Source organism: Plecotus auritus (genome assembly GCF_963455305.1).
Source record: "Plecotus auritus genome assembly, chromosome: 3".
Classification (NCBI taxonomy): Eukaryota; Metazoa; Chordata; class Mammalia; order Chiroptera; family Vespertilionidae; genus Plecotus; species Plecotus auritus.
Genome location: NC_137772.1, coordinates 51,753,455 through 51,774,773, shown reverse-complemented (window position 1 = coordinate 51,774,773; position 21,319 = coordinate 51,753,455).

Sequence of the window (21,319 nt, the reverse complement as noted above, 5' to 3'; positions counted from 1 at the left end):
GAAAGATGTTTTTCTTTCTCTCTCTTCTCTAAGTAGGATTCAGAAATTTCAAATATGTATTTTTGAGACACTAAAAATTATAAATTAAAATTACATATTAAGGAGTATGTACATTTTGGTATTCTAATATATATATAATATTTAAGATAATTTTACTTATTAGAGAGTATGTAAGAATTGTCATTTCAAATTTAAATATAAACTCAAAAAGTTAACTTTATAATAGCTAAAATCTAATTTCTAAAAAATTATGGAAATAATAATTTATAATACATAAGTTTAATTTATTGGGCTTATAAATGTTATTTGACTATTCAGGAATGTTTTATATCTATGTTAATTAAAATATAGTTATAAGATAAATATAATATATTAAGCCCGGCTGCTGTGGCTCAGTGGTTGAGTGTGGACCTCTGAATCAGAAGGTCATGGTTCGATTCCTGGTCAGTCAGGGCACATGCCCAGGTTGTGGGCTCCATCCCCAAGAGGGGGCATGCAGACCAATTCATGTTTCTTCCTCATCACTGATGTTTCTATCTCTCTCTCCCTCTCTTTTCCCCTCTGAAAAACAACAACAACAAAAAATCTGTAAATGAAGTTAAAATATCCAAAGTTTAATTAAGTTAGTGAATGGAATTTATTGTATTTAAAGTACTCTTAAATGTAATTCTTAAAGCTTGCTTTACATATAAATAGAATGGTAGAAATTGTATACTGGATTTAAAAGCTAAAGGAATAAGTAATTGTATTTGTAACTTTAATTAATTGAATATTAATCTTTAAAATATTAATACATTTCTGAATAGCTCTCTCTCAATACACACACACACACGAAAACACATATGTAAGAGAGTCAAGAAAAATTCATCTCTACCATCTATAATACAAGTGTAATATGCTAATTAGACCAGACGACCTTCTGGATGAAGCTGAGGCTGCGAGGGAAGCCTGGGCCCCGGGTGCCAGAGGGAAGCTGGTGCCGGCAGCGGCGGGGGGGGGGGGGGGGGGGGGAGTCATATTCTTGCATGAATTTCATGCATTGGGCCTCTAGTATTATAAAAAATGGAATGTCAGAGAAAGTCCCATGGGGGAAAATGAAGTTAAACATAAATTAACCCAGGCTAAGATAACATGGCGAAAATTAAAAGTAAAGTATGTGGCACACAAAGATTGGTGGAAGATTGATTTAGAAGAAAAAGTACTTAGGGAAATATACCAAAATTATCTATAAGTTTGGTATTATAAGATAAAATTATGCCATCTAAAGCTAAAATTTAAAAATCAAGGGGAAAATTATATAATAATAGACTCTAAAAAGCAGCAGAAGTTCTAAGAGAGATTTAAAGGGTTAATGTGATAAAGTAAAAAATAAGTCGATGAAGCTAAAATGAGCTTTGAAGAGTTAAAGAAAGAAACCAAAGGTCAAAGAAACAGGACCAACCAACTAATTCATAATGTATAAATTATACACAGCATAGATGTAATAATAATTAAAGCATTGAGATTGGGGGCATTCTCAATGACAATATACTGGTTGTGATATTGTACTATAGTTTTGCAAGATTTTATCATTAAGGAATATTTGGAAAAGGACACACATTCTTTCTATATTGTTTCCAATGATGTATATGAATCTACATTTTTATCAAAATAAAAAGTTTAATTAAGTATATATATTTTATTTTAGCAATGATTAAGACCTCCCAAACTTAATCATTGCTAAAATAAAATGATTGTACAGTAGACATTTTGATGTAAAATAATTGTAGTGAATCCAGAATAAAGAGATTAAGTGATTAAATAGATATTTTAATGCATATGCAAATAGACAAGGACTTAAACATTGTAATAATTGATATTTCTAGAGTACATCACTAATGGAAAAGCAAAATTCCAATCTATAAAAGAATGTATTTTGAGATATTTTAAATGAATTCAAAGATTTTAGAAAAAAAAATACACATTCGCACAGAAAATACCTAACCTGGCTTAAAATACTGAATTTCAATTGAGTCTATAGATAAACAAGAATAAAAGAAATTCACTTAAAATGGGAAAAATTCAGTCTGTATTCTGAAATCTCTATAACAGTTTTCAAACCCAGATGGAACGATATATTGAGAGAAAAATAATATATCTTAACAAGGTTTTTCTCAACCCAATACACTTAAAACTATAAAGGCAACAGGGAAAAATCTCAATTTTACAAGGAGTGAAGGAATATAATACACATGAGCTTATGTTGAAGAGGATGAACAGTTTAATGACAAAACCCTGGCAACCAATAAATGAAGAAATAATAGACAAGACATTTTGATAAATTTAACCTGAAACAAAAACTAAGAAAAAAATTATAGGACAAGCCTTAGTGTAATGTTTATTAAATCCTATATAATAAAGAGGTTATATGCAAATTGATCATCACACCAACACACAAGATGGCCACCCCCATGTGGTCAAAGATGGCTGCCACAAGAGGGCAGGCAGGGGAGGACAGTTGTGGGCGATCAGGACAGTAGGGGAAGGAATTTGGGAGGGACCAGGCCTGCAAGGGAGGACAGCTGGGGGCGATCAGGCCTGCAGGAGAGGGCAGTTATAGGTGACTGGGCTGGAAGAGGAGGGCAGTTAGGGGTGACCAGGCCGGCAGGGGAGGGCACTTATGGGCAATCGGGCTGGCAGGGGAGCAGTTCGGTGTTAATCAGGCTGGCAGGGGAGTGGTTAGGGGATGATCAGGCTGGCAGGCAGAAGCGGTTAGGGGCAATCACTCAGGCAGGCAAGCGGTTGGGAGCCAATAGTCCTGGATGGTGAGAGGGATGTCCGACTGCCCTAAATGGGTTCCCAGATTGGAGATGGTGCAGGCTGGGCTGAGGGACACACACATCCCCTGTCCTGTGCACGAATTTTGTACACTGGGCCTCTAGTGTTATAAATAAAAATAAAAATATACATATTTAGCAGGTATGGAGAAATGGAAAAATAACTGAGTATATTAATTTCCTTATTTGGAATGGAGTTAATACATAATATTTTATTGGTATATCAACTACAAAGGTATGCCTATTTTATTTATATAGAGAACTACTATAAAAATAACCACAAAACTATACGTAAAAAACATACGATTATAGTAGTTCCCCCTTATCTGTAGGGAATACCATCCAATACCATAATCGATGCCTGAAATCAGGTAACAAAACAAACCTTACATATAATACTAGAGGCCTGGTGCACGAAATTTGTGCACTGGAGGGGTGTCCCTCAGCTCAGCCTGCACCCTCTCCAATCTGGGACCCCTCAGGGGATGTCCGACTGCCTGTTTAGGCCCGATCCTTGTGGGCCTAAACATCCCTCTCACAATCTGGGACTGCTGGCTTCCAACCACTCGCCTGCCTGCCAGCCTGATCACCCGCTAACCACTCCCCTGCCAGCCTGATTGATGCCTAACTGCTCCCCTGCTGGTCCGATTGCCCCCAACTGCCCTCCTCTGCCAGCCCGGTTGCCCCCAACTGCCCTCCCCTGCCAGCCCGGTTGCCCCCAACTGCCCTCCCCTGCCAGCCCGGTTGCCTCTAACTGTCCTCCCTACAGGCCTGGTCCCCCCTAACTGCCCTCCCCTGCCTGCCTGGTTGCCCCCAACTGCCCTCCCCTGCAGGCCTGGTCCCCCCAACTGCCCTCCCCTGCAGGCCTGGTCCCCCCAACTGCTCTCCCCTGCAGGCCTGGTCACCCCCAACTGCCCTCCCCTGCAGGCCTGGTCGCCCCCCCAACTGCCCTCCCTGCAGGCCTGGTCCCCTCAACTGCCCTCCCGTGCAGGCCTGGTCACCCCCAACTGCCCTCCCCTGCAGGCCTGGTCCCCCCAACTTCCCTCCCCTGCAGGCCTGGTCCCCCCAACTGCCCTCCCCTGCAGGCCTGGTCACCCCCAACTGCCCTCCCCTGCAGGCCTGGTTTCCCCCAACTGCCCTCCCCTGTCGACCTGATTGCCCACAACTACCCTCCCCTGCAGGCCCAATTGCCCCCATCTTGTGGCGGCCATCTTTGGCCACATGGGGGTGGCCATCTTGTGTGAGGGCATGAGGGTAAATTTGTATATTACCTTTTTATTATAAGATGCTATTTTCAATACATACATACCTATGGTAAAGTTTACTTTATAAATTAGGCACAGCAAGAGATTAATAACAACAATAATAAAACAGAACCATTATAACAATATATCCTGTCTAATAAAAGAGTAACATGCAAATGGACCATCACTCCAACACTCAAGATGGCCGCCCCCATGTGGTCAAAGATGGCTGCCCTCATGTGGACACAAGATGGCCACTGCAAGATGGCCGGCAGGGGAGGGCAGTTGTGGGCAATCAGGCCATCAGGGGAGGGGAGTTGGGAGGGACCAGGCCTGCAAGAGAGGGAAATTGGGAGTGATCAGGCCTGCAGGGGAGGGAAGTTGGGGGTGACCGGGCTGGCAGGGGAGGACAGTTAGAGACGACTAGACCAGCAGGGGAGGGTAGTTGGGGGCAACTGGGCTGGCAGAGGAGGGCAGTTGGGGGCAATCAGACCAGCAGGGGAGCAGTTAGGTGTCAATCAGGCTGGCAGGGGAGTGCTTAGTGGGTTGATCAGGCTGGCAGGCAGAAGTGTTTAGGGGCAATCAGGCAGGCAGGCAGGCGAGCAGTTGGGAGCCAATAGTCCTGGATTGTGAGAGGGATGTCTGACTGCCCATTTAGGTCCGATCGGGATCAGGCCTAAACTGGCAATCGGACAGCCCTTGAGGGGTCCTATATTGGAGAGGGTGCAGACTGGGCTGAGGGACACACACACCCCCCCATACACAAATTTTGTGCACCAGGCCTCTAGTTGTAATATAAGTTTGTGAATCTCTCTCTCTTTCAAAGTTCTTTGTTGTACTGTACATGCAGTGTGAGTATGCTAGACAAAAGAATGATTCATGTCTTGGGTGGATAGAGCAAGATGGTGCGAGATTTAATTATCCTACTCAGAATGATGTGGGATATAAAACTTATGAAATACTGCAGTTGACCATGGTAAATAAAACCAGAGAAAGTGAAATTACTAATAAGGTGGGACTACTGTAAAAACAGCTTTCAAAATTGGAAATGCCATTCATTAAGGAAGCTGCATCACTTACACTAACAGAAGAGGGCACTCTTGATCTAAGAATCTCATAAACTACCCCAAACTGCCAAGTCTAAAATCTAGTGGTATATGTCTATACCAAAAGTTAGCTAATGTCTTTTGTAAATGACTAGATAATAAGTATCTTCAGTTTTGTGGGACATACAATTTATTTCACATCTACTTACCTCTGCTGTTGTAGTGTGAAATTAGCTAGAGATAATACATAAATTATAGACATGACTTCATTCTAATAGCTTTGTTAACCAACACATATCTAATTTGACTCATTGACTGCAGTTTGAGGACTCCTAATCTAACCCAATCCATTATACAGTAAAAAGAAAATAATCAAAAGGTTTTAGTAAATTGAAAACTTTCTTCCAAAGGACACTAACAAGAAGGAAAATAAACACAACACTGCAAAATGAAGCAAATATTGGTAGGGGACACGTGTACATAGAACAATTTACCTTCAACAAAAAACACTGAGACAATTGCTACTAAAACTTTTTAGCTCTCATAATTAATAATGGCTGGTGAGCCTAGGTTTGGACAAGAAAAGTACAAGATGAGCCTAGAAAATCATATTGTACCACAGAATAAAAATATGTTGAAAAAGATGTGAAACATTCAACCAATAAATGAGACAGAATTGTCATTCAATTCAAATAAATACAATTAAATATTATATATAACACCCCAGAATAAAATAATTCATGAGTCATCATTGATATAAATGAATACACAAATAAAGATAGTATAAGAAAAACGCTTTAATATAATTTTAAAAATACATATAAAAAGAATGATGAATTTTAAAAGTTGATTTAAAAGTAATCTTTGGCCCTAACTTGTGTGGCTCAGTGGATAGAGCATCGGCCTGCGGACTCAAGGGTCCCAGCTTTGATTCCGGTCAAGGGCATGTACCTTGCTTGTGGGCATATACCCAGCAGGGAGTGTGCAGGAAACAGCTGATCGATGTTTCTCTCCCATCGATGTTTCTAACTCTCTATTCCTCTCCCTTCCTCTCTATAAAAAAATCAATAAAATATAGTAAAAAAGAGTAATCTTTGTTATAATATATATATATATATATATATATATATATATATATATATATAGCCAGAGACAGTTAACGCTGGAATGACCGGAATGACCAGTTGCTATGACGCTCACCGTGGCCAACTAACCGGCCCAATCAGAGGGTGGTGCTGGCCAGCGAACCTCCCTCGGCCCCTCCCCCAGTCAGCCCCATCCCTGATTGGCTTCTTCCACCCTGATAGAGGTTGGGATGGCTGGCTAACCCCCCCATGCAGCCCCTCCCTCCAGCCAGCTTCACCCCCGATCGGCCCCCCTACACCAATCAGGGGTGGAGTTGGCCAGCCAACCTCCCACAGCCCCTCCCCTGGCTGCTGACCCCCAATTGGCCCTCCCCACCCCATTCAGGGGTGGGGCTAGCTGGGCCACCACCCAGAGCCCCTCCCCACAGCCAGCTCCACCCTCAATAAGCCCCCCACCACAATTGGGGGTGGGACCCACTGGCCAATCACCCTCGGCCCCTCCACCCAGCCTGCCCAGCCCTGATCAGGCCCTGATCAGGATGGGCTGGCTGGCCAACCTCCTGCCATCTCCTCCTCCTGACAGGCCTGGCCGGACGCCACCAATGCACAAATTTGTGCACTGGGCCTCTAGTTATTTCATAAAAGCTGCTTCAATGCATGGTAAAATCAATGGATACAATTTTATTGAGCTATACGACACTTACATTGTCTCAAATACCTATCCGCAAATTAGTTATTAATACAATGGGAGACATTTCTTACTCTACTGAGTAAGACCTGTCACACACTACCTTAATCAAGTGAACAAAGTAAATATAATAAAAAAAGAACAACTAAAAACTGTGCACCATTGATCAGGATGCAAAGAAAAGAACACATTCACTTTTTTTGTTTGTTTGTTTTATTTTGTTTTTCCATAAAGAGTAGCCTGAAATCGAACACTAGGAAATATCAAATTCAAATTGATGAGTATTCCATAACATAAATGATGGCTTAAAATAACATCTCAAAGTGGTTTTAATTTGCATTTTTTCTATTACTTATGAAATAGACCACATTTTTTTATGCTTGTTTATGTTTCTTCTCCAAAAGAACACCTGCTATTTCATTATTTTGTTTTTTAAAATTGACTTTCAGGCCTTATGTATTAAATATTATTTTTGGACAAATGCACTGAACACATTTGCCTCAAAAATTTTAAAGTATGATATTTAATGCAATTTTCTTTATTTACTAGAGTCCTGGTGCACGAAATTGTGCACTGGTAGGGTCCGTAGGCCTGGTCGGAGATCAGGGCTGATTGGGGCTTTCCAGCTGCCGGCTGCTGGCTGCTGGTCTGGGCCTTCCTTTGTTCTACACCATCCAGTGTTGGTCAGCACACAACATAGCAAGTGATCGAAATCCAGGTCTCCTGGTCGAACTCCCGAGGGGACACTTTGCATATTAGCCTTTTATACATATATTTTTGCCAAGCATAACTTTCAAATCTTTTTTAAAATAGTCTACCCTACTCCAAAATGATAAATATATTCTATCTTATTATTTCTTGATGTTTTAAATCTTTGTTCTTCATATCTATGCTTTTAATTTTCTTTTTGAAATTATTTTTGCATGTGACAGAATAAAAAAATGCAATAGAAAATTAATTGTCCCAACACCAGATTATTTGTATATTGTGACAGCTTATAATCACCAATGGAATATGACATTTCTAATTCTTTCTTTCCAGCCCTTAAGCTTTAACTACATTTTACTGTCTTTCTGCATTGTCTAGAATCATTTTTCAATACAGAATTAAATGGGATGGAGTTGGTATGTTCTAGTACTCTTGATTTTAAAAAGAATGCTTCTGACGTTCTAACATTCAATATGATAATGACACTAGATTTGAAGTAGGCATTCATTATTCAGTGTAGAGAAGTTTTCTGTTACTCTTGGTTTATTAAGAGCTTTTATGATTAATCAACAATGTGTTTTATTGAATGTATTTTCTTCCTCTAATGAAAAGATTAAATGGTATTTTAACATAATCTTTTAATACAGTGTTATTCCATAGTAGATTTGCTAGTAGTAAACCAAACCTGTATGCACAGAATAAAATCAATTTATCATTATGTAGCATATTTTTAAAAATTGTATTCACTTTGGTAATATTTTCTTAAGAATATTTTCACCCATTTTTATGTGTTGGTTTGAACTGTAATTTTTCTTTTTATACAGTCCTTGTGTAGTATTCTATGATAGTCAGTAAATTCCAATGAAACAGCAGAAAGGTTGGAATAAGACTCAAACATTGAGAAAAATCCTTTGGCAAACTCATCAAAAGTACATGGGAGCATCTGATGAATTTGAAAACTGCAATACACTGAACACAACCATAGCAAAAATAACAGCAACTAAAATTCAAATTTAACTTGCTCCTCAATGATTAACTCAATTTCTTCATTAATTGACTTAGATGACAATGTCCATTTATATGTATAAATACTTCTTTACTAACTTTCTCCTGTTCTACCTGAGATGCATGATATACAATTAAAATTTGAGACATTAAAAATATAAGAAAACTCAATTGTCAAGAAACAAAGCAGTCAATGGAACAAAAATTAGAGATTATTTAAATGTTAGAATCTTTCCTTAGACATGGAAATTGAAATAATTGTGATTAATTTACTAAAACATAGAGTGGGGAAGATGGGACTACTTAAGTGAAAAGGTTGAAATTTCAACACAGTGTTAGAATGAAAAGAAAGAGATGAGTAAAAATAATATAAAAGAATTATCAAACTCATCACTAACTAGATGCAACACAGATGAGGAAACAATTAGTGAACACAAATTTAGGTCACTGGAAATTATACAAAATGAATGGAAGAGAGTGGGACCATCTTAAACTCTATGGTATATATATATATATATATATATATGCACACACACACATATATACATATACATATGTATATATGATTATATATATATACACACTGAGTGGCCAGATTATTATGACCACCTGATGTTTGTAGGCAAATTAGCCGTACACTGCATCATATGGGATATGGAAGCCGAAGGCCTGTTCGAACACCTTTGCTGTTTGCAGTTACCAAGATAAAACGTCTCCAATTTGCACAAGAACACAAGGATTGGACAGTCGAGCATTGGAAAAAAGTCATGTGGTCCAATGAATCACGTTTCCAGTTGCATCATGCAGATGGCAGAGTGAGAATTTCACAGAAACAGCATGAAAGCATGCACCCCACATGCATGAGTACAACCCTTCAAGCTGGTGGGGGCAGTGTTATGGTTTGGGGCATGTTTTCCTGGCATGATTTGTGCCCTTTAATTCGTGTGGAACAACATCTGAATAGCACAACATACCTAAGTATCATTGCTGATCAAGTTCATCCTATCATGTTGATGGTGTATCCCAATGGTGATGGCTTCTTCCAACAAGCAATGCACCATGCCATGGTGCTTGTATTGTGCAGGAGTGGTTTCAAGAACATGAGGGAGACTTTACCTTGCTTAGGTGGCCCCCGCAATCACCAGATCTCAATCCAATTGAGCATTTGTGGGACCAAGTTAAAAGAGCCATCAGGCAGCTGATTCCTCAACCATCAAATCTCATAGAACTGGACAGTGCTGTTCATCAGGCATGGTGTCAGATTCCTTGCATCGCCTTTTAACATCTCGTGGAGTCAATGCCAAGAAGAATCGCTGCAGTATTGAAGGCAAAAGGTGGCCCAATGAAGTACTGATGGGGTGGTCATAATAACCTGGCCACTCAGTATGTATATATCTTTATCCACAAAGATAACTTGGAAAATTAAAAGCAAAATAAAACATTTAGACCAAAAGAAAACATAACAAAAACAAAAACAGCTGAGGAGATGTATTGCCAGCACATCTGTGCTACAATAATGTGAAAGAATTTCTTCAGGTAGAAAAAAAAAATTTGAATCTTCACAATTATGAGCCTTAGAAATGGTAAAGGTAAATGATACTGAATACTTATATATATTGGAAGTATATTGGAAGTATACTGTTACAAAGTTCTCACCCTATATGTGAATGGTATAATATTTCTTGTACATAAAGTACATAAATATACAAACTATAAAGATTTACATTCTGATTGTGGTGGTTGTCATTTGACTGTATGCATCTGTGAAATCTCACAGAACTAAATACTATAAAGGCAATTTCCTATATAAATTATACTTAATATAAATGAATAGAAGAAGAAGAATAATCCAGAGAGAGAGAGAGAGAGAATGGAAAGGAAGGAAAGGGAAAGGAAGGGAAGGGAAGGGAAGGGAAGAAAAAAGGAGGGAGGGGGGAAGGAAGGGAATGGAAGGGAAGAGGAGAGGCAGACCATGGTTCGTTGAATAAAAAAATGTAAGTTCTAATATATGCTGTTTGACATGTCAGTGATAATCTGTCAATGATCTAAGGACAGTGGGCATAACAGCATTTTGAATATGGAGAGAAATTGTAGGTTGTAAGATAAATCCTCATTTATCTAAAAAATTAGTCAATTGATAATTGACATGAAAGCAGAGAATAAAACATTTTTAAATGCAGTATAAATACAATTAGAGGTGTATATGTAATTAACAGAATAACTAAAAGTAGATGAATTTATAAGAAAAGATACTCAATATTACTAATCATAAAAAAACCCACATCAAAAGCATAATGAGATTTCACCTCACACCTGATAGAATGGCTATTATCAAAAAGTCAACAGATAACAAGTGTTGGTGAGGATGTGGAGACAAGGGATCCCTTTCAAACTCTTGGTGGAATTGTAAAGTGGTATGGCCACTATGAAAAACAGTATGGAGATTCCTCCAAAAATGTAAAATAGAATTACCATACAATCCTGCATATTGCTCTACCGCCTTCTCACATGTGTTGTGTCTAGTGAGAAATCTGCTGTAATTCTGACTTATATTCTTTTGACTTTGCATGACATTTTATCCTCAGGCTTCTTTAAAATGTCTACTTATCACTGGTTTTGAGAAATTTGAATATGATGATATTTGTGATGGATAATTAATGTTTCCTGTGCTTTTATTTTGTTGAGCTACTGAGAGCTGTGGCTTAATAGTTTTTTTTAATTTAATAAATCTTTATTGTTCAGATTATTACAATTGTTTCTCCTTTTTCCCCCATAGCTCCCCTCCACCCGGTTCCCACCCCACCCCTTGCCCTTACCTCCCCCTACACTGTCCTCATCCATAGGTGTACGATTTTTATCCAGTCTTTTCCTGCACCCCCCATACCCCTTTCCCCCTGAGAATTATCAGTCCACTCCCTTTCTATGCCCCTGATTCTATTATATTCAGCAGTTTATTCTGTTCCTCAGATTTTTAATTCACTTGATTTTTAGGTTCACTTGTTGATAGATATGTATTTGTTGTTCATAGTTTTTCTCTTTACTTTTTTCTTCTTCCTCTTCTTAAAGAATACCTTTCAGCATTTCATATAATACTGGTTTGGTGGTGATGAACTCCTTTAGCTTTTTCTTATCTGTGAAGCTCTTTATCTGACCTTCCATTCTGAATAATAGCTTTGCTGGGTAGAGTAGTCTTGGTTGTAGGTTCTTGCTATTCATCACTTTGAATATTTCTTGCCACTCCCATCTGGCCTGCATGATTTCTCTTGAGAAATCAGCTGACAATCGTATGGGTGCTCCCTTGTAGGTAATGAACTGTTTTTCTCTTGCTGCTTTTAATATTCTCTCTTTGTCTTTTGCTCTTGGCATTTTAATTATGATGTGTCTTGGTGTGGTCCTCTTTGGATTCCTTTTGTTTGGGGTTCTGTGTGCTTCCTGGACTTGTAAGTCTATTTCTTTCACCAGGTGGGGGAAGTTTTCTGTCATTATTTCTTCAAATAGGTTTTCAGTATCTTGCTCTCTCTCTTCTTCTGGCACCCCCATTATTCTGATGTTGGTATGCTTGAAGTTGTCCCAGAGGCTTCTTACACTATCTTCAACTTTTTGGATTCTTTTTTCTTTTTTTTGCTTTTCCGGTTGAGTGTTTTTTGCTTCTTTGTATTTCAAATCTTTGACTTGATTCTTGTGTTCCTCTAGTCTGCTGTTGGGTCTCTGTATAATATTTTGTATTTCCGTCAGTGTATGTTTAATTTCTAGTTGGTCCTTTTTCATATCTTCAAGGGTCTCGTTATATTTATCGGCCTTTTCTAGGATATTCTTGAAAAGCCTTATAACCGTGGTTTTGAATTCTATATCTAGTCGTTTGTTTTCCTCCATTTCTTTCGTTTGTGATCTGTTTCTTCGTCTCCCCATTTTTCACTGCTTCCCTGAGTTGGTAGTGTAGCTTTGTGTGCTAGGTTTCCTATATGGCCCAGTGGGTCGGCCTCTCCAGTTAACCTGAGGTGGAAACTCTTGGTGCACCCCTTTGTGGACTGTGTGTACAGCCTTGTTGTAGTTAAGTCTTGATTGTTGTTGGTATCACTGGGAGGAATTGACCTCCAGGCCAATTGGCTGTGAGGATCAGCTGTGTCTACGCTGGGAGATTTTCGTGCTATAGACAGCCTTATAGGATTAGACTTGCCAGATTGCAAAGGCCTCTGTGCTCAGCTTGGAAGGGGTGGAGTCTCAGGGTGAAGCAGACAGTCTTGGCTTCCTGTCAGCCCTGCTCTTGTGTGCGAGTCTCCAGACCTCTGCCTTCTGAAGTTCCCAAGTTTCTGCCTTACAGTCCAGATTCCCCTTGTAAGAGCGTGGGTCCCCAGGGGCTCGCCTGGAACTGTTGTTCAGTGCAGTCGGAACTGGGGTTCAGTGCAGTCAGGAGCTTCCGACTCCCTTCCGCCAGAGAAAGCCAGCCAGGCACTCCGTTGCCCTTCCTCTCTGTGCGCGCGTGTCTCCGTACCTCAGCTCTTTGCCGCTCCTTCTCCGTGAGCTTTCCTCTTTCCTTCTAGTTGTAGAATTTCCACTCAGCCAGCTTTTTTGTGGTTCTGGATGATGTTCGTTCTGTCTTTTAGTTGTAGTTTTGAAATTGTTGTGCGAGGCAGCAGTTTAGGTGTTTACCTATGCCACCATCTTGGTTTCTCTTGATTCTGTGGCTTAATAGTTTTAATGAAGTTAAAAATTTTTGAATATTAATTTTCAAAATATTGTTGCTCTTCTTTGAGAACTTTACTACACAGATATTAGGTCACTTGAAATTTGCTATCATTTACTGATACTGTCTTCATTTAACTTTTCTACTTTCTGTGTTTTATTATGAATCATTTTTATTGCTATGTTTTTAGATTTATTATTCTTTTATTCTATAATATCTAGTCTTCTGTTAATTTATTTCAGTTTATTTTCCATCTCCGCTGCTGAGATTTTAAGCTCTTGACACTAAATTTGGGTTTTTCAAATAACATTCACATAGTTATATAACTTTTTGAACATATAGGATACAGGTATAATGCCTGTTTTCTTTTGTTTGATCATTCTAATACCTGTGTCAGTTCTGGATCAGTTTTGATTGATTATTCTCCTTATTAAGAATTGTATTTTTCTGGTTCTTTGCATGCATGATAACATTTACTTGTAAATAAGACTTTGTATAATTTACCTTGCTGGATGCTAGATATTTTTGTATTTCTATAAATAGTTTTGAACTTTGTCCTGGAAGACAGTTAAACTACTTCAATTCATTTGATTCTTTCAGGTTATGCATTAAGGATTTATTAGTTGGTAACATTATAGCATTTAGACTAGATCCAAATTGATCTCACTACTAAGACAAGACCCTTCGAGTAATCTACCCAGTTCTCCATGAATTAGAAATACGCCTACCTGGTGGGAATTAGTTATGATTTCCAGCGTTTCATGAATACTAAATATTGTTATTTCTTTTGCCAGTTTTGGATATTTTTCTTGACACACATATACTAGTCAGTGCTGTGATTAATATTCTAGGGGGCCTCTTTGCATATTTCTGGACATTTTGCTGTTCAGCTCTCTCTCAGTCTGCCATTGTTTATCTGATCTCTTAGCATTATCTATACAGATCAGGGAATTTCTGGGGACTCCATCTTGGTTAGGAAATTGCCTTGAGGCAGTAAGGTGGAACAATTGAATGCTTACCTTCTTTCAGTTAGGAAATTGTTTTCTTTCCCCCTTTTTTATTGAATTTATTAGGGTTACACTGATTAACAAAATTACACAGGTTTCAGGTGCACAATTCTATAATACATCATCTGTACACTGTATTGTGTATTCACCACCCAAATAAAATCTCTGTTCATCATCATTTATCCACCCTAAACCCTCTTCCACTTTACTCAACAACCCACCCTGTTCTTACGTTCATGAATTGTCTCTGTCTCTCTCCTCCTTTTTTTTGACTCAGTCTCTCCACTCTGACCGCAACCAGGCACCACCATTACAATATCTTGATAGGGCAAGTGAATACTTTTTTCATTTGTTTAACATTTCTTAAAGATTATTGTCCTTTAATATCCTGTTTTAGAAAACTATTGTTTCACATATTTTTTTCCAGTTTGGGGGAGTTATTTCACTAGGAAGAGTAATGTGATCTCTGTTATTCTATCTTGAAAGATGTGAGGAAGCTAGTCTTATGGATATTTTAAGGAAGAGCATTCAGGCAGAAAAACTAGCTTTCAAAGGGATAGCAAGGAGGCCAGTGAGGTTGGAGTAGAGTGAACAAAAAGCCTATATTATATTTTTTGAATTACTTCTGGGACAGTGTAATGTTTACACTTAACTCAAGTTCTAAAGCAATCTCATGTAGGGAACTTTCAATAGTAATTTTTAACAATGTATTATGGCACAAGGAAACAGAAACAGCATTCTATACCTACAATAATGTATTGGAAAACAAAAAAATTGAGTGTTAATAAAAAGTACTGAAAATTATTGTTTCTTGGAGCATGAGTAATACCCTATTCTTCTAGCAAATATTTCATTCTTATTTTTATGCAACTGTCTTAACTGGAAATCCTTATTAATATATTAAAAGGTCAATATAACTCAATTCATTTAAGTGTTAAAAGCCTTTGCATTTGCATAAGTAGCTATTAAAATGAAAGTGACAGTGTATCAATACCATATTCAGGAACTGAACTATATCCAATATACACTCAAAGGTCTATTCATAAATACATCACCATTAATCATTTTCGGGAAATGTGTGATAACAGTGAATGATGTGTCTAGTCTTTGCCAAGATTCCTATTCTCATTTATATAAATTTGATTCTTAACTTTAAAAATGAAAACAATGATTATAACTAATTTTAAAGTGAGGAAGATTTAAATGTTCCCTTTTTGGCTAATAACTTGTTTTAAGAAATGTTTAATAGCATAGTTACTCTTAATGAGATCTATATCAGCTATAAAGAAACCCAAAGTGAAAAAGCCCAATACAAAAATCAAGAAAATGTCCTTAGCCCCAATTCTTCCACCTTATGCTCTACCTTTGATAACAATTGTTGTTTCTGAAAAATCTTAAAATTAATTTTTCATTTCTCTTCTACTTATGGACTACTTAAACATGTTACAATGTGGTAATAAATAGCTGCAATTCTTGTTTGTCTTGGAAACAGGATAGTCTTAGAGGGAAAAAGTCTGATTTTACATAATAAAAAATTTTAAAAGTTTATATTAAAATTGTGAATACCAAATACAGATATATTAACAAAGTTTGCAATTAAAGGTGAATATATTATGATATGTGACTATAATACTGCATAATATATCATCTGTTTCATAGTCTAAAAAGTATTCATATTATATTTCTTACTACTGTTCATAAAGACAACTTCTTCTGATCTTTTACCAGAAGAAAATCGAGTAGCTATTTTAATAATCCAACCTGAATTGGTTTTCCAGGTTTTGGATATGTAGAATATGGGTTTAGACTTACAGATTATATGAAAAGTTCAATTAAAATAAAATTATGTGGGAAGAATTTGGCTGAAAGCACTAATTAATAGTATTAGCTAAGTAATCCACTTCCCTTGTACCATCTTGTTCAAATTTGATTATAGATATTATACATCTCCCTTCCCTACACTGAGTGAGGGAGGAAGAGGGAGAGGGAAGGATGGAGAAAGGAAGGGGGAGTGAGGGAAAGGAAAATTAATTTTGATTGATTGATAACAATATAAACTGGGCATTTCTGTCTTAGTTTCTACATATGTCTGACAGTGTGAACATTTTTCTGTGATGTGTAATTCTAGTACTCTGAGATGCACATTTTTCATAAAGCATGACTTCTAAATGCAAAAAAATAATAAAGTAAATATATTTCAAAATAAATACAAGCTAGATTTAGATGACAAAAGCATGTTAAGTTAACCCATTACTTAAAAAACACACATTTATTTTGTAGATCACCTAAATACTATTTGAACATTAAATCAATAACTTAAATAAATTTGTATGTAGCACCTATTACATGTCAGATACTAGGCTATTTGTTAAAGAAAAACAGTTAACCAAAAATGTTTAGAGAGTCTAAGTATACCAAAGAGGCAGGCAAAAAATATATATCTTTTAAAAAATGTGATAACTACTCTGATAAGAGAAAAGTTTATAGAAATGTATCTAAAGTACATATATTAACGTAAGGAAATATAAGCTCTTGGTAGATATATAGAAGCTGACAACAGAATAATATGTAAAACTAGCAAGGAGATTCAACATATACAAATGCATAGAAGGACAGATTACATGGCATATTTGGAGATGTAAAAGAAATTTTGAGTAGTGGTTGGAGATGGTGAAGGTTAGAGTTACACAAAGTCTTGGACATGAAGGTCATTGTACAGCAAATACTGAATTTCCCCAAGGAAAGCCTTGAGGAAAAATTACATAATTAATTTCACTCAAGTGGTTTTGCAAAGCATGATGTGAAAGAGATAAAAAAGGAAGTCAGGAAGACCAGACAGTTTGTAACAAAATTTTTTTTAACATGACATTGCTAAGGACTATGATGATGGCAGAAGATGATAAAATAAAAATAGATTGGAGAGAATGTTGAGTATGTAGTAGTAGATGTGGTGACTAAAAAATGGGAACTGAGTGATAAAGGAAAAAGAAAGCCACAGTGAAGTCTGACTCTCAAGCCAGAATTGAACAAATGTCTACAGCTGAGTTAAGGAAATCCGGAGGAAGAAGTATTTTATTCATTTTAAATTATTGTAACTTCATTGTAAATAATACTTAAATTTCTCAGTTGGTTATATCCAATGAAAGAATTTATAGATAAATAAGTATAAAAGATAATTATTTTGTGTTATCATAAACTTCATTTTTTTATTTTTAAAGGGATTAAAAATAATTTATGAACACCTTTTCAACACTAAAGTTTCCCTTATGTTGATTTCAGGATTTGATTCCAAGATTCCTAGTATACACAATGACATAACAAGCAAGGAATTTCCAATTGACTAACATTCCTATTCATGTCTTTACATAAATGGATTGCTAGGTTCTTTGTATTTATGTCACTACTAGAGGCCCGGTGCATGAATTCGTACACCAGTGGGGTCCCTTGGCCTGGCCTGTGGTATTGGGCTGAAACCCACTCTCCGACATCCCCTGAGGGGTCCCGGATTGTGAGAGGGTGAAGACCAGGCCAAGGACCCCACTGCTGCACGATTTGGGCCGGGGTGGGACGTGGGAGGTTGGCCAGCAAGGGAGGTACTGCAGGAGGGCTCCAGGGCATGTCCAGCCTTTTTCACTCAGTCCAGACTGGTTGGACCCCAGCAGCAAGCTAACCTACCAGTCGGAGCATTTGTCCCCTGGTGGTCAGTGCACATCATAGCAAGCAGTTGAGTGGCCTTAGCATATCATTAACATTATGCTTTGATTGGTTGAATGGCTGACCAGAATACTGGACACGTAGCATATTAGGCTTTTATTATATAGGATTGCTTTTTAAAAGGCCCTTTAAGGATAGAAATTAAAGAAAATAAACCTATGTATTAAGAAATTAAGTGGGAAGTAGTAAAACTCATTCACTAAAGTAATTTAGGAAAGATATAGATGACATCCACTTATTAGCACATCTGTGGGCTCCAGGATAACAGTGAATTCCAGCTGAGAGAGTAGCAAGACAGATTCCATGTATAGAAGAGAAAAATGTAAGTGAGAGTGGGGAAGGACATGTAATGAGAATAGAGCCACAGTTGTCTAACAATTATTCACCTTACTAACTATAGATAAGAAGTTTTCTTATAGTCCCTGGGAAACTACAGGATGAAACAAAGCTGTAAAAAGATAAGATGCCTCAATGGGTACATGACTCAGAAAAGACATATATTTTGAGAACAGACCAAGGACAGGACACGCTTTGGTTTGATTGCTGTGCCTGGACCCTGACCCTCTCCAGGAGTTTTTCTCAGGAACGCTGACTATTCTCTGGTCCCAGGAATGGGCTGAGCTGTTTGTCACATCATAGAAGATTAGCCACCTTGTTATCAGACTTTAAGCTCCTGAAGGCTGGACTGCAGACTCTACCCTCCCCTTTGTATGTTACACTTGTAGCTTGCAGCTGCACTTAGCTATCTTCTCCCTCATGTATATAACCAACCAACTCTCAAGGTGGGGGGCGGTCAGAGCAGATTTTTGTGGGTGACCAACTGCTCTCCCATACTGCCGGCATTATTGGAATAAACGCTCATATATGATTCAACCCTGTTTCTGCTTAATTGGCTAACATGGTGACAGGGAGCTGGATCCTTTGGCTGTCCTGTTACATAAGGACACCAGAGGAATCTGAAGCCTCTAGTAACGACAGCTTTAGCAAAGATTAAAACATTCTGACTCACCCAGCCCATGTGGCTTAGTGATTGTGCATCAACCCATGAACCAAGAGGTCACTGGTTCGATTCCGGGTCAGGGCACATGCCTGGGTGGCAAACTCGATCTCCAGTAGCGGGTATGCAGGAGGCAGCCAATTGATGATGTTTCTCTCTCATTGATGTTTCCATTTCTCTATACTTCTCCTTTTCCCTCTCTCTAAAACCCATAAAACATATTAAAAAATAAAATAAAACAGTCTGACTCTTAGATCAACATACCTCTCTAAAGGTCTACTTACCTCAATTCTCATTACCTCATACACCATGTCTGACGTTTAACAAAAATACAAAGCATGCTAGAAGGTTTATTTGTTTACAATCTGCAGACACTGAACAAGCCTAAGAAGCCAGAACTCAGGTATGACACAGATTTTGAAATTAGCAGATAGGAAATTTAAAATAACTGATGAGTATATTAAGAGCTCTAATGGACAGAGTAGACAACATTTAAGAAGAGATGAGTAATGAAAGCAGAGGAGGAAACAGAAAGAAAAAAAAACACAAGAAGTAAAAACACTGTGTTGTAAATGAATAAAACCTTTGCTGAGATCTTCAAGAGACTTGATATAGCTGAGGAAAGAAATGATGAGTGTAAAGATATGTTATAAGAAAGAAATAGAGATTTTTCTCACAAGATAATGGAGGGAATACATTGTCAGCAAACTTTCCTGTAAGAAATGTTAAAAGTAATTCTTTAGTAAGAAGGGAAGTGATAGAGGTCAGTAACTCATATCTACATAAAGAAGGCAACAGCATAGGAGAAAGAACAAAAATTCATTGTGGAACTAAGTAAGAATTCATCATATTTCATTTCAGGGTCCAAGGCCACACAGCATGCGGCAAGCTGACTGTGTAATGTATTTCAGAGTTTGCTAATCATATAGACAATGCTATGAAAAACTCAGCTTGAAGTTGTGCAATGCAACAACCTATTTTTACTCCAAATATAAGCAGGAAACCATGAATAATTATTAAATACTTCAAAGGCCTTCCACTTACATAATTAAGTAGAAGAAAACAACAAGGTCTGACTGTGAAATATAAATTTCTTGGAAAACTTATCCCATGTTTTTCCTTGTATTTGTTTCTTGGATTCTAACAGATAATTTCAGAAATAGAAGATCATTCTTCAACGTTAACATATGCTATATTTATATTCTCCCTAGTGATAAAATGCAATACTAAGGGTGGGGTTTCTAATATAACAAATTGCTTTCTAGTATACTCTGCCCTATAAAACCTACCTCTACTGGCAGTTTTATGTTTGGTAGGTTGCATTTTAAGGCTCCAATATCCAATTGTCAACTAACATGAATTTAAGAGAAATTTTCATTCCCTTGATTAAAATTGGTTATGAAAGCTAGCAGGGAAAACATCACCTTGTTTTTTTGTTAAAATTTAGTATGATTTCCAATGTGAATAGACCATACTTATCCTATATAATAAAGAGCTAATATGCAAATGGTCATCACACCCTCACACCCTCACACCCTCATGCCCTCATGCCCTCATGCCGGAACTGCTCAGACACTCAACAGTGGGGAGAGAGAAATGGGGACCAGCCAGGCACAATGAGCTCGCGAGAGAGGAATGGGGATCAGCCAGGCTGTGGCCCAGGAGAGGGACAGGCCGCCCGCCCCGCGGTCCCGGGCGCCTGCGGCTGCGGCCTGGGTGTAGCTGCCCGCCCATGGTCCCCTGCAGCTGCAGCTGGCCCAGGCGAAGCCGGCCCGGGTCCTGGGTGCCTGTGACTGGCCAGAGGAGGGAATCCTGGGTCCTGGGTGCACGGCGAGGCAGAGGTGGTTAGTGATGATCAGGCCAGTAAGGGAGCAGTTAGGGGTGATCAGGAAGGCAGGCAGAGGTGGTTAGGGGTGATCAGGTAGGCAGGCAGAGGGATTAGGGGAGATCAGGCAGGCAGACAGGCAAGCGGTTAGGAGCCAACGGTCCCGGATTATGAAAGACAGTTGGATATCCCCCGAGGGGTCTCAGATTGGAGAGGGTGCAGGCTGAGCTGAGGGAACCCCCTCTCTCACACACAAATTTCTTCACTGGGCCTCTAGTCCTAATATATAAAAAACCAGAGGCCGTCACAACCAAAACAACCAGACAAATGACCGAAACAACTGGACGGATGACCGAACACAGGCTGCATGGGGTGACAAGGCCGGCAGGGGGGTTAGTGAGGGACGACCAAACAACTGAACAGCAGGCTGTGTGGGGGGACCAGGCCGGCAGGAGGGTTAGTGAGGAGCGACCAGAATGACAGGGGGGGCAGTTGGAGGT